Consider the following 10344-nt stretch of genomic DNA (forward strand, 5'->3'; position numbering starts at 1 on the left):
CTCTGTCTCTCTCTCTCTGTCCCTCTCTCTTTTTCCATCTCTACTCCTCTCTTTTTGTACTTGTATTGTTCGCTTATATCTCCTTCATTAATAAAGGTCAGTAAACAAGAAGAAACACAGACACAAAGACACAGACACAAGCACACAGACACACACGCACACAGAGACAGGCACACAGACAAACAGGCACAGACACACAGACTCACAGACACAGACACACAGACGCACAGATGCAGATGCACAGACATACAAGCACACGGACACCAAGAAACACAGACAACTCCACAAAAATTCTTTGTATGAAAATAGCCGATGACTATTTTCATCAGAATGAGCAGAGTAGGCAGGTGCCGTGTTTCTTCCTGGAAACAATTGCATGTTCCTGGAAAACAGAGCACGTTCAGAGTAGGTTTAGTGCAGCAAACATTAGGGCACTTATGTCAGGTCATATTTCTACCAACATCAGGTGAAATTGTTAAAAATGGAGACTGAAAAGACACAAAACACACATACGAAGACACAAAATGGTGTGGTGTGAGAGTCACGGGTGTGTTGTGAGAGTCACTGGTGTGGTGTGAGACTCACTGGTATGGTGTGAGACTCACTGACTTCTATAATGTCATTAAGACATATCATTCACATCATGTCTCTCTAAACTCTGTATGTTATAAGTATATTATAGGCATGACAAATCACAATTGTATTGCCAAAGCTTTTCTGAAAAATTAAGACCACAGCATAGAATGGTAAATAGAAGGCTCTCTCTCTCTCTCTCTCTGTGTGTCTCTCACTCTCTCTTGCTCTTTCTCTCTCTCTCTGTCTCTCATTCTCTGTGTCTGTGTTGAATGCCCAGATGCGTGATAAAGCTCTTGAGGTTTTGAACGCAGTCATCCTCGTGCACCTTCAGCTCTGGCAGGATGGTGGGATATTTTTATCCTTCAACTTTCTTCTTCTACCATTTTTGATATTTTTTTCTGGATTTGAAGCATATGTTTTTAACCTTCCCACCTACAAGCTGTCTTCTTTCTGTCTTCTGTTTCAGCCGGCTGATTTGTGACATTTGGAGTGTGGCGTCTAGTAAAGAATGGCGTGTTTGCAGCATGCTGAGAACACGTGAAGTGTTTATGCAGTGTGTTGAGAACACGTGAAGTGTTTATGCAGTGTGTTGAGAACACGTAACAACTGTCCCTCTTTCTCTCTCTATCTCCATCTGTTTCTCTGTCTCTCTCTCTGTCCCTCTGTCCATTCATCTATCTCTCTCTCTGTCCCTCTGTCTCTCTATATGTCCCTCTGTCTCTCTCTCTGTCTATCTGTTTCTTTCTCTGTCCATCTGTCTCCCTCTCTCTGTCTCTCTCTCTGTCCATCTGTATCTTTCTCTGTCCATCTGTCTCTCTCTGTCCATCTGTCTCCCTCTCTCTGTCTCTCTCTCTGTCCATCTGTTTCTTTCTCTGTCCATCTGTCTCCACCTCTATCTCCCTCTCTCATCTCAGTCCAGTTTAATGCAGTGGTGTTTTATTGCTTTGACAAGTACTCACACCTGTATTGCCAAAGCTTGGAGGACTAAACATATAGAATAAACAAAATGTAACATATATGTTATTGAAATAAACAAGTCAACAAATAGCAAAACCAACAAAGGACCCTCAGGTGAGACGGATCACGGGCTCCACCCACCCGAGGGAATTCAACTCTCCCACTACTTCTGCCTCAGTTCAATTCAATTCAATTCAATTCAATTCAATTCAATAAGCTTTATTTGTCTCTCTCTCTCTCACTCTCTCTCTCTCTCCATCACTGTCTGCCTCTTTTTTCTCTTTCTTTGTCTATCTCCCCCTCTGTCTCTCTCTCTATCTCCATCACTCTGTTTCTGTTTCTCTCTTTCTTTGTCTCTCTCCCCCTCCATCTCTCTTTCTCTCCTTCTGTTTCTCTCTCTCTCTCTCTCTCTCTCTCTCTCTCTTTCTCCAGATTCAACAGGTGTTTACTTGCACGATGCAGTAAAAAGTCTGAGAGTGCAAAACAGATCCGTGTGAGGATGTGTGTGTGTGTTCATGAGCGTATGTGCACGTGTGTGTGCACACCTCTGTGCTGAGAGGTGGTGCCCATAGCCAGCTTTCCCTCCCCTACTCCACCTCCTACTCCACCCTCTACTCCACCCAACGTCAGGTTGAACTGCAGACAGAGGCAGCAAGCGTGTGTTCTTACTGCCTGTGAGATCTGTCTGGTGGAAACTCCTGCTGAAGAAGTGGGAACAGGGGGAGGTGGAGCACACCTGACCGCCAGCACACCTGTCCACCTGCACACCTGTCCACCTGCACACCTGGCCATCTGCACACCTGTCCACCTGCACACCTGGCCATCTGCACACCTGTCCACCTGCACACCTGGCCATCTGCACACCTGTCCACCTGCACACCTGGCTGCCTGCACACCTGGCCGTCTGCACACCTGGCCGTCTGGGACTCTGGCCCCATCCACGACTGCGTGCTGGTGGGGGTCTGCAGTGGGTGTTTGAGAGGGCAGAGGTCACGGGGTTCCATCGCACATTTTCGTTTCCCCCTCTGTGTTCCAGATAGGCTTCTCTTTGACCTTTGGGACAGCGGGCGAGAGATGAGTTGAGGGGAGCGTGTGTTGTTCAGCAGTAACTGGCGCTCGCTGGGAAACGCCGTCTGAGAGCAGTAAGCCGTCACGCAGAACGATTAGTTTAAATCTCCCAGTTCTCGTCTGTTTAGCTTTCGATGTACAAGCGAATTCCGGCGAGGGCTTAAGACAGCGTGTGCTTTTTATGTGCTTATAGATTTGTGATGAGTGTGTGTGTGTGTGTGTGTGGTGTGTGTGTGTGTGTGTATGCGTGTGTGTGGGGAGCTGCTTTTGATGGCGGGGAATGCAAGCGTTAAGTGGCGTGCAGGGGAAATTTGCACTGAGCAAATAAATGTCAATGTAAGTCAGGACAGAATTTCCTCTGTGTTGCGAAGCACTGAGTCCTTGTTGCAAACAATTCTGCATATGCAGGTGGTGCTGGCGCTGGTGGTGGTGGTAGTGGTGGAGGAGGTTGTGGTGGTGGTGGTGGAGGTTGTGGTGGTTGTGGAGGTTGTGGTGGTGCTGGTGGTTGTGGTGGTGGTGGTGGAGGTTGTGGTGGAGGTTGTGGTGGAGGTGGTGGTTGTGGTGGTTGTGGAGGTTGTGGTGGTTGTGGAGGTGGTGGTTGTGGTGGTGGTGGTGGAGGTTGTGGAGGTGGAGGTTGTGGTGGTGGTGGAGGTTGTGGTGGTTGTGGAGGTGGTGGTTGTGGTGGTGGTGGTGGAGGTTGTGGAGGTTAAATATTTGTTATCTGTATGTATTATGCTTCTCTTAACATGCTCTTATTTGCATTTTGCTATGGACATAAAATCTCCTCATAAAGTCTCCTGTTTTCAGGAAGTGGCCCACAGCTAAAAGAGCCATTAACTATCACACTATAACTTTCCACTTCTCTGTGCCGCTCTCTCCATCTATCTCTCTCTCAGTCTCTCCATCTCTCCATCTCTCTCTCCCTCACTGGGTGCAGGTTGTTTGCTTTAGTGAATTGCAGAGATCAGATGGTGAAGATGAAAGGTCAAGCACAAGACCAGTATTTACAGTACTAGTGACAAACTGACACAGGGGAAGTAGAGAGTGAAGTGGGAGGATGACAGAGAGAGGGAGAGAGAGAATCTCTGACCGAAGAGGTTTGAAGGCTTCATCTAGGCTTCATCTAGGGTGTGTGGTATATATAGACCTTATCTAGTGTGTGTGTGACATATCTAGACCTCATCTAGTGTGTGTGGTATATCTAGGCCTCATATAGTGTGTGTGGTACAGCTAGACCTCATCTAGTGTGTGTGTGGTACAGCTAGACCTCATCAAGTGTGTGTGTGGTATATCTAGACCTCATCTAGTGTGTGTGTGGTATATCTAGACCTCATCTAAAATGTCTGGTATATCTAGACTTCATCTAGTGTGTGTGGTACATCTAGACCTCATCTAGTGTGTGTGTGGTATATCTAGACCTCATCTAGTGTGTGTGGTATATCTAGACCTCATCTAGTGTGTGTGTGATATATCTAGACCTCATCTAGTGTGTGTGGTATATCTAGACCTCATCTAGTGTGTGTGTGATATATCTAGACCTCATCTAGTGTGTGTGGTATATCTAGACCTCATCTAGTGTGTGAGGGACATCTAGGCCTCATCTAGTGTTTGTGTGGTATATCTAGACCTCATCAAGTGTGTGTGGTATATCTAGACCTCATCTAGTATGTGTGGGACATCTAGGCCTCATCTAGTGTCAAATGAAACTTTACCTCTCCAATATTCTTTTTGAAAATACAGTTGAACTGGGTTTAAAGATATCTGCATAAGCAGATATCACGTAACATTTCCTGTTAATGACAATGCTGTTTCGAGAAGGTTCCTGTCCTTTAGATAGTTGTCATGGTGAGACCAAAGACACTTTTACCTGTTTAGAAATATATCAGTCGACAGCATCATGTGACTCAGGTCACGGAGGTCACAGAGGTCATGGAGGTGAGCGTCATTATGCCACTTCAAAACCAGGTAATCAGCAGCGCTTCTCGATCCAGACATCCCAGGAGACCCTGCAGCGAAAAGTGTGGTTTCATCTTCCAACAGAAGCCCAAAGGTAACGGAATAAGCCCCTGTGAGATTTCACTCTGTTGCTTGACAGCCATGTTGTGAATGCAGTTGCGTCTGTTCTAGAACCTATATGTTGTGTAAGGATGAATCACATCATTTACAGATTTCAGATGACTTAAAAATCACTTTTACCTTCACCATGCTGTGACCACAGGCGCCTTGTTGTACTGTGAAATGTGCCTTATTGAAGGGGCCTTATTGCACTGTGAAGATGTCTCTAACAATCTTTCACTAAATCCCCATTTACTACGCCCTCTTGTGCCATACACTACTTTCATGTGTTATGAAAAATTCGTGTAAATTGAAAGAATTACTTCTTTTTATCATTATCTGCCCCCAGTCTGCATTTTTGAACTTCATGAACTGTTACCTTGGCAACCCTCCTAGAGAATCATACTGTGGGCTCATGTGAGATTACACACACACACACACACACACACACACACACACACACACACACACACACACACACACACCTACCTCACCGAAAGGTAGACATCTGCTCCATCTACTTCATAACCGCCCAAATGAGTCAAACTATGGCACGTGCAAACATTCACTCAAAAACGCAACAGTAATTCCCTGAGAATGTATCTGTTCCCAGATAGACAAGATGATCGCCCTGCCAACTTCTATCCGTGGTATGAGTTCTGATCAGAGAGGATAAAATCTGATGAGGACGACCTGTGTTAAGGGTAAAGTGACACACACACACATACTCATCTGTTTACTATCATAATGGAGGTTTTGAGTTACCGTGTGGCTTATTTGTACAAATTGATTTTGATGTCCAAGGTAGTTGTTTAGAGCTACAACACTGCTGGAAATGAAAAAAGTTTCACATGAAGCTCATCTAAGATGGCTGATGTATCATCACCTACAGTAATGTAGGACCCCAAATCTCCCAAAATCTGCTCCTGTGTCGTTGTGACTTTTGTCCTGATGTCATTATGATCATTTATGGCTCTGGCATTTAATACTGAAGACAAAGGCATCTATGCTGATGCTTCATTTATTCATGGCCTCGTTCATTTACCAAGGCACTGCATTTTAATGAAAGTCTGTAGATGTAGAATCACAAAATTTGTCTTTTTTTCTCCCTGTTTTTCTCTCAGGTGCCCACGCACACACACACACACACACACACACACACACACACACACACACACACACACACACACACACACACACACACACACACACACACACACACACACACACACACACACACCTAATCAGAGTGCATGGCACTAGATGGCAGCCTTGTAGCTCCCTGTGCTTGAGTTTAACTTCAGTGAATGACAAAGACAGAGTGGCAATCACCTTCTTTCTGGACCACAGGAAATGACATGCTACACAGGAAATGGCATGCACACAAACAGGACCAAGATCTAATTCCTTTATCTCTGAAGTATTTGACATGCCATCCCAAATTGTCCTTGGACAAAGTTAGCCTCTTGGGCCACAGGAAGCGCCCAATACTTTAATTTGACTTCTACGATATCCATACAGCAAAAAAAATTGGTATTGCGATACTAATTGATGAGTGATATATTGCCCAGCCCTAGCTGACACGTAAAGCACTTGGTTGTTTTTTATTAGGCAGATGCTATTTGCACCCGGGTATATGCAGCAGTATGTGTTATTTGCACCCGAGTATATGCAGCAGTGTGTGCTATTTGCACCCGGGTGTACATAGCAGTGTGTGCTATTTGCACCCGGGTATATGCAGCAGTGTGTACTATTTGCACCCAACATTTTGATTTATCAAAGATTAGTACTATTCTTTTGTGTTCCATTTTACTTACAAATTATTTTACAAGAAGTGAAGATACTTTTATTTGGGGTTATGGGGTAGACCTGTTTGAATTTTGTTTTTCACTTGTGAGTCTTTTTCTTTACCATGCTTAGAATTTAAATAGCAATTTAATTATCCTAAGTCGCTTACCGCTAATGGCAGTAATCACATGGTAAATACTACATGTAATATACACTGCCAGTGATAAATAATGTTAAAACAAAATGTAACACAAGTTAATATCTGTCTGTAGCACCCTGATATGTACACATTGTATCGACCCCTCCCTTTGGGCGTGTGTTTACGTCGTCTGCGTCAGTGGATCTCCATGGGTGCGGTTGCGTCCTGTGATAATTTGTTTTACCTGTGGCTCGTCTCGTCATCATGTGGGGTTTATGTAGTTTGTCTATTTAATGTGCGTTCGCGCAGTGTCTTGTGCTCGTCGTTGTTTGAGTCTACGTGTCTCTATATGAGTGTTAAACGTGCACTGTCTGCGCTATATGTGTAAAGACAAATAAAGTAACGTCTGTAGCGAACAGGATTCTGTGTCTCGTCCTTCACCCAGTCGCCAGCGTTACAGTATGATGTATACAAATATTCTTCCTGCCAGTACATTATCAGCCTCTTTAATTTTATTTAATTTCACAGAATGCAGAAGACAGATTTGACTTTTTAATTCATTTTTTCTGGATGGTTTGTACATTTTTTAAAGAAATAAATTGGGGTTTTTATTATTTACATCATGTTTAAATAAATTTTAATTTTGTGCATTGGATGGTAGCCCTCTTCACTCCATAATCTCAGTGCTCTCTGGAATTCCTCACAACTGTCGAAGGAGTATCCTTCACAAATGTTCTTTAGCTTTTCTTCCTTCTTGGGAGAAAACACAAATATTAGCTTATATAAAATAGTCATTACATTATAAGTCTGGCATATTGACTCTGTCATGCAAAAACCTTAATTCAAAAGGACTGTACATCTTTTGTTATACACATTCATGTCCTTTGTGTGTACTGAAACAACACAAAAATAGAGAACAAAAAGACAAAATTATATAATTTTACACAAAACTCAAAAAATAGACTGGACAAAATTGTTTTTGTAAGATAGCAATGCGACTATCACGTAGGGCTACACCCCCCTCTCTGTCACTTCGGGTTCCTGTCCTCGTGTCTGTGTTGTTCCCTGCGTGTCTGTCTCCATGGTTTCCCCTCGTCTGACACGCCCGTGTCATCAGTGTCTTCACCTGTGTGTCTAGTTTAGTTCTGTGTGTGTCTTGTTTAGTTCTGTGTATTTATAGTCCCAGTGTTTCACTTATCGGTTATTGGTTGTTTTGTTCTATTTGGTTAGTTTGTGCTCTTGTTATTCATGCTCTTTGGTCGTGTTGTGCTCTTGTTATTCATGCTCTTTGTTCAGTGTTCTACGCTTCCTGGTCTGTGAGTTCTACTCGTTTCGTTGCTCAGTCGTCTGTGTTTTCTGTAGCCTGATTTTCTAGTTTGTATGCGTTTACCCCGTGTTTGGTTTAAAGTGTTCGTTCGGTGTCTTAGTTTAATTCTTAGTATCGTCATGCCTGTTTATTTGTCAAACCTGGATGGCTCGCCCGTTATGACCCCTGCCTGTTTGAACGACTTTGATCATGATCATTCCTCTTAATAAATCTCTCTCTCCTCAGCGTTTGTGTCCGCCTCCAAGCTCTGTAGCGCCAGTTAGTGTTGCCACCTGTCCCGGTTTTCCTTCTTTTTAATATTCGGTCCCGGCAAAAAATAAAAATCATTTAATGTCCCGGTTTTCACTAGGTTAGTTCAAACGACTATTTGGACTGTTTCTGCACACTTGAAATCTGTCTTTTTTTTCTCGCTGTGTCCATTTTACACCCCCCACCCGGTAACACTTTACGTTCGCCACTATTATGCTCCTATTAGCTCAAAAATATATCAGTGTTCGTTGGATAATAATTCTCACACTATTTCTTAAATATATATCTTAAAATGTAAAGTTAAATTGAGTGATGGACCTTTATACATAACTATTAACCAAATTCTGCTTACTGTTTCCTACTGTCTCCGTTTCGGTTCCTTTGAATTTGCGCCTTTTCGCTCCCGCGCATTCATTGGTAGACATGCGCAGATGGGTTCGCTTTCTTTTTTTTTTTATTAAGGGGTGAAAATAGCCTCGCTGTGTGGCAAATGCTACTTGTACCCGGGTGCAAATAGACACTCCGTTTTTATTATAGCTGAGAGAGTAGGCAGTGTTGCCCTACACCCCCACACTTTCAGATAAGCGTGCTGTATCTGGACAGGCTCTTTATTTGTTTAATGGCGGCAGAGTCATCAATAGCTTGTCCATTCATTTCTTATCTACAGTGCATGTTTCTTGTTCAAACAGCAAACACCCAAAATTTTTACCTGTTTGTTATGGATGAGTCATTACTGAGACAAACTCAAACATTTGCATTATCTAAAAGGCAGGAAACCTATTTTAGGAAAGTACTAACTCACAGAACAAGGTATGTTCGTAAAGCCCTTCAAACTCATGTCCTCTAACTAAAGATTAGTTAGAACCAGCTTATGCTATATGAACCAGCTTATTTGATGAACATTTGATGTCTCTTTATAAGACCCACACCAGCAGTACCATGGCCCCAAAGATCACATGCAGTTACATTAGAAGGTAAAAAGAGATTATCTCTCTAATTATAAACCTGTCTAATTCTTATTACTTGCAGGTCAACATGTCTTTGTGTTCAGTAGAACCCTCAATATTTTCTGGAAGCTGATCTTGCTGGGTTTTTGCTGAACCAAAGAGATCTAAATAGATTCATGAGATCATTCTGAGCAGCTGTGCAGGGAGGTTCAGCGGTCACCCACTTTGGGTCCTCCTCCCCCAGGCTCTCACTGATCCTAGGTCAGTTTGGGCTCTCTAGCCCCAGTCTCTCACTGTAATTAAATACATAAACCTCTGGTTTAACTGGTTTATAGGAGAGGCAGAACTGTACTAATATTAAATACTAAATTGACTGAATTGACTAGTTTTGATTCATTTGATTCATTCTTTTAGATACTAAACATCACATTTTTTTCTTTTTCATCATCAAGTTTTTTTCTTTTCACTAAACTAGTTTGCTCTATCAAGATATTTGAAAAGTATTATTATTATTATTAGTAGTAGTAGTATTTTTTAATTCTTAATTTTTTTTTCTTTTATTGCTATATACATCTAAACAGTTGTACAATATGTTTCAGTTAAATCTTGATAAGTCATGATATTGCAACAGCACCAAGCTGGTTGTCCCAGAAACCCAGCTGAGGAGAGTGTGGTGTTTTTGAGCTCTGAAATCCCCCTGAAGAGCAAACAATTCTAAATGCTTTTGTTTAATATCGCGTTTAATTTGTTTTTTATTCTGTTTCTTAAATTATTATTATTATTGTCTTTTTTCATCCGTTTATAATCTCTGTGTGACTGTAATTCCCACAACAATGTAGTGCCATGTGTGTTTTTATTTTGGTTTCATCACTAACCATGTGCTCCTTGTTTTGCGTGGTGCCCTACCTGAGCGAAACCTTCCCACCTGTGTCTGCTTTGTTTTCCAACCCCTGTGAATAATCTGCCCCCGATGTCTAAAGTTGGTAATGATCAGTGTTGTTAGTTATTTACTGTGTTAGGTGTACTGTGTTAGGTGCTACAGTTTCTATGCATTACAGTTTCAACACAGGTTATCCTGTGTTTGTATCCCTTTACTTAGACATTCTCTGTGTTTTTGTGGTTAGCATCTGTGTTCTCGTCCTTTGTGATTTATTCTGGTTTGATTTCTATATCTGATTCCTCTGTCTTTTTATTTTCAGTAATCAACACTCTTCACAGTGTTTGCCTATAACTGCTCA

At 42.3% G+C, this 10344-nt stretch overlaps 1 long non-coding RNA gene across 2 annotated transcripts in view; it reads left to right on the top strand.

Annotated features, from left to right (window-relative positions):
* The window catches only part of LOC143476840 (uncharacterized), a 53879-nt gene extending 50862 nt beyond the window's left edge, over positions 1-3017 (top strand). Inside the window, exons 5-6 of one of the 2 annotated variants that reach the window (XR_013121398.1) lie at positions 1-920; positions 1043-3017. The exon at positions 1-920 is cut by the window's left edge and continues 470 nt beyond it. This is a non-coding gene — a long non-coding RNA (uncharacterized LOC143476840). The other variant, XR_013121397.1, reaches the window with a different exon arrangement.
* Positions 3018-10344: the final 7327 nt, after the last annotated feature.

This window comes from Brachyhypopomus gauderio, chromosome 15 (assembly GCF_052324685.1).
Source record: "Brachyhypopomus gauderio isolate BG-103 chromosome 15, BGAUD_0.2, whole genome shotgun sequence".
Classification (NCBI taxonomy): Eukaryota; Metazoa; Chordata; class Actinopteri; order Gymnotiformes; family Hypopomidae; genus Brachyhypopomus; species Brachyhypopomus gauderio.